The sequence below is a fragment of the Elephantulus edwardii genome, unplaced genomic scaffold (genome assembly GCF_000299155.1).
Source record: "Elephantulus edwardii isolate Elephantulus edwardi_28Jun2011 unplaced genomic scaffold, EleEdw1.0 scaffold00140, whole genome shotgun sequence".
NCBI classification, from domain to species: Eukaryota; Metazoa; Chordata; class Mammalia; order Macroscelidea; family Macroscelididae; genus Elephantulus; species Elephantulus edwardii.
The window spans coordinates 717,685-722,470 of NW_006399890.1; positions in this window are offsets into that span (position 1 = coordinate 717,685).

A 4,786-nucleotide genomic window follows, 5' to 3' on the forward strand; every position below is an offset into this window, starting at 1 on the left:
ACAGGGAGGAAAGTGTGCAACAATGAATGAATGGAAATCCAAAATCTCTGTAAATGTTCATTTAAATAAATGTTAATTTATTAAAAGGACACTATGGGCAGACAACTTTTAGGATTTATAAATATTATTCTTTGTTTTTATTGCTTATTATTTATTATTATTATTCCTACATACATATGTAATGGATATTATTAGGTAGGGAGCCCTGGTGGCATAATCTATTTGGAATTTTGCTGCTAAGCCAAAGGCCATACCTCTCTGGTGATTTGAGAACTCCAGTGGCTCCTGGGGCGATAAGTGGGAATCCCATCTCCTGTGATTTTCAGCCTTGGAAAGCAAATTTAGGGTCAGTTTTGAGTTGGTTCCAGCTTATTGGCTTCGAGGGTTTCGAGATGTTAGGTTAAAAACAAAGTATCATTTTACCTCCAACTGTAGAAAAAAAATTCTTTTAAAATGCTGATTTGACATAATAATTAACAGAAAGAAGACAGGCAAAAATGTAATCTGGGAAATGGAGTAGTTAACGGTGAATAGATAATTGGAAGAGTAACTTGGAGTTTTTCAGAAGGTTGAGTGAGTGACCATAAGCATTGAGGTTAGAGGCATGTGGCTAATCACATATATCTTCAGCAAAAGGGAATTGCAGTGGGTTTTGCTACTGAAAAAGAAATTCTTTTTAACAATTGTGTCAGGCCTCACTTTATAGTTCATTTTTTAAAATGGTTGAGGCTTAAAACAGATGAAGTCTGAGTAATAAAAGCTGTCCATCATATGAATAAGCATTCAAATATATTCAGAATCAACTGCCTTTCAGTGGCCAGGAACCAGCTTTCTTGCTGTGGAGAATTTTCCAGGAGACCAGAGGAAGTGATGTGGCCCAATGTCAGCTGGACACAGGTGCAGCCACTCTATCACAGGGCAGGACAATGTCTGGAGTCAGCAGTCGTTGGTTTGCCTCCTGCCCCCATGGTGACTGCCAATCATTTGTAAGCTTTTCTCTGTTCTTCGTGGAGAAGCGGTGGTTATAGCTGAAGCCTACTTTTCCATGGGGAGTGAAGTGTTTGATGTTTCTGGACTTTTTTTTTTTGAATGGGTAACCCCTTCTCTAAGCTCCTGCTGCCTTACAAGCATTTCTCACATGAAAGTTGTTGTTGTTGTTATGTGCCATCGAGTCACATGAAAGTACAAGACTCTAAAACTGTCCCTTCCTCATACGTTACTCCTGTGGATGGTGCATACACACAGAGTTTTCTGACAGCTGGCTGTCCATCTGGTGTTTGAAGTGTGGCAGAAAAGCATGGTGGGCTAATAAGAGCAATGGATGTTTTTGCAAGGTGATGATTCTGTTCCTGAGTGCATCCTCCCCTGGGCTTTCTGCCCTTCTGCCCTGCACACGGCCCCTCTCTGCAGGATCTCAAGCCTCATCTTCTTATGGTAGTGCAGCCAACCCATTGCTATTTACCTGATTATTCATTTATTCTCAATTTCTTGATCACAACAAATATTTCAACTACTTTGTTATAGTGATGTCAGCCTGAGAACATTGGTAAAGGTTTTAACAGCATTCTCTACCAGTTTTTATTCTTGCTTGATATTCCTTTGATTTTTGTTTGCTTGTGAATGTATTCTATCTTATTGTAAAGAATATTTTATTGTATTTTTTGGGGGGTGGTTGTGTAAGAATTTACACAGTAGTTGAAGTTCTAATGCAATAATTTCTGTACAAACTGTTTAGTGATCTTGGTTAGATTTTTCATAATGCAGGAGCTATGTAATGCGTTATTATTTTTGTTCTTGTGGCTCTGTTTTGATTAATGTAGCTTCCCTATCTCCTTACCCTTTCTTCTTTATCTTAAAGTATTTGCTGGCCATTTTCTCTCCTCAAAAAGATTTTCTTCTAGGAGCACAGTGCCCATGGGTGATATTCTTAATTCTGTGAGCCAATCAGTCATTTAACCAACAGATTACCTCAGGAGATAGGAGGGGTTTTGTTTGTTTAAGTTGATATTATGACATATAATAATGCTATATGATAATAGAAACAGAAAAGAACCCAAGAATTAAAATGCAGGCTACAGAAATTCCCAGCTAAAATCTGAAATAATCTTAATATATTCATTCATTCACTAAATAAAATTCCAAGAAAGACAAGAATCCCAGTGTCATGAAGTATGCCAAAACAACTGGCAACTTTTTTTAGTTGAGATTTTAATGAAAGTTTATAAAGTACTTGGGTTTCTCATTGTTCATTGTAGCACATTTTCCTCTCTGACCCCTCTCCTCCCAAGGTCACTTTTTTCTTGGGGAAAAAAGTTCTATCATTGTTCCCCCTCTCAGCCCAGACCACACAATTGGCAACTTTCAGTTCTCAAAATAGTTTGATTTCCTCCCTCCCCAGTTATCAAAACAGGTTTTTTTGTTTAGTTTGGGTTTTTTGTCTGTTTGTTTGGCTTGGTTTTTGTTGGTTTGTTGTTTTTTGGGTGTTTTTTTTTTTGTTTGTTTTGTTTTGTTTTTAGGATAGGGTGATTTCCTTTATTTTAAAGACAAAATGCATTGAAACTTTGAAAACACGGAAGCATTAGGGGGGGAAAGTAGGGAATTTATTTGCCCGTGAGGTCATAAAACTCATAAAAGGAAGAGTTCAAAGATTAGTCCAGGTAACCTGAATAGCATGAGACAGCTGCTGGCCCTGCAGATGCCTCAAAGCACTTACACCTCTCAGCTTTGTGCATCTTTCCCCTTTGGTACCAGGGACTCAAGTAGGAACTTGGAATTGGTTGGTTTAAAAAAAAATAATGGTTTGCTTACAAAGTTTGTGTTTCATATTTTCCTTCATTCACATTGTATTTCATACAATCTTTCCCATTCATTGTTGCTGTTACGTGCTATCAAGTCACCTGCGACTTATAGAAACTCTATGTAATAAAAAGCCTGACCTGTCCTAAGCCAGTCTCATTGACTCCAATACACCAACCACCCGCCACCCATTGCCCCAGATTGCCTCATCTCATCTGGGGTCTTCCTTTCCTGCGCTGTCCCTCCACCCTTCTGAACATGATGTCCTTCTCCAAGGATTGGTCCCTCCTGGCCACATACCCAAAGTATCTGAGACAGAGCTTCAAAATCCGAGCCTCCAAGGAGAGACTTAGATTCACCCTCTCTAAGAAAGACCTATTTGTTTTCTTGGTGGTCCATGGTTATGTTTAAGACTCTTTTCCAGCACCACAATCCAAGGGCATCAATTCTTCTTCTATCCTCCTTAGTCATTATCCAGCTCTCTGATGCATAGCAAGTAATTGCAAAGAACATGGACTGGGTCAGGTACACATTAGTCTCTAGACTGACATCGTTGCTTCTCAGTTGCTGTCCCTGACAGCAGATTTACCTAATGCAATTCACCTTTTGATTTCATGACTGCTGGTGCCAAAACTGTTGATTATGGAGCTGAGCAAACTGTAACTGTTAACAACCTCAGTTTCTTCTCCATTCATCATGGTGCTGTCAATTGGCCTGGTGGTGAGAATCTTTGTCTTCTTGATATTGAGCTTTAATCCATATTGAAGACTATAGTCCTTAACCTTCTGCAGCCAGCCCTTCAAGTCCTCCCCAGTTTCAGTAAGCAAGCTTGTGTCATCTGCATAAGGTAGGTTGTTAATGAGTCTTCTTCAAATCCTGATGCCACATTCCTCCTTATAAAGCCCAGCCTCCAAAATGATCTGTTTTGCATACAGATTGAAAAGGTATGAAGACAGGATACATCCCCGAGGCACTCCCTTGCAATGTTTCCCTGCTCTGTTCTGAGGACTGCATCCAAGCATCGAGGCCTCTCCTTCATAGGGTAGCTATGAGTCGCCTGCGACTCGACGGCACTTAACAGCAACAACAACATATTCCTAGTAGTGGAATAGCTGGGTCATTTGGAATTTGTATGCTCAGCTTTTTGAGGAAATGCCAAACTGCCTTCCAGAGAGGTAGTACAATTTTACAGTCCCACCAACAATGTATAAGAATTTCTATCTCTCCACATCCACTCCAACATTTATTACTTGCGGTCCTGTTAAACTTTGCCACTGCACTGGGGTGAGATGGTGTCTCATTGTGGTTTTGACTTGCATCTCTCTTATTGCCAGTTGTTTTCAGCATTTCTTCATGTATCTATTGGCCTTATGAATGTCTGTCTCTGTGAAAAGTCTTTCCATGTCTTTTGTCCGTGTTTAAATTGGGTTATCAGTGTTTTTCTGGCCCTGTAATAGTCTAAACTTTTGTTATGAGATCCTTGTCTGAAATAATAATGCCAAATGCTTTTCCCTAGTCAGTAGGCTTTCTTTTCACCTTGTTGAAAAAAGTTTTTGATGCACGCAGAGATTTAATATTTAAAAGGTTACATTCATCAATTTTATCCATCTCCTGCTTATGTATTTCTATCTGTATTTGTCAGCCTCTTTATGCCATAGGCTAGGCCTTCTAAGCAAGGTTCCATTTTGTTAGCTTTCCTCCTAGGTCCCTGATGCACTTTGAGTTGATTTATATGTAGAGTGTGAGATGTGAATCCTACTTCAGCTTTCTGCAGGTAGCAGTCCAGTTTTGCCAGCACCATTTGTTGAAGAGATTGTTCTTTCTCCATTTGATAGGTTTTGTTTCCCTATTGAGTATCAGTTGACCACACATGTTGTTGTTGTTGTTATGTGCCGTTGAGTTGCCTGCGACTCATAGCGACCCTATGTACAACAGCCCTAAACTCCGCTCTGTCCTGGGCCAATCACACTGTCTCCGACACTCCCATCCC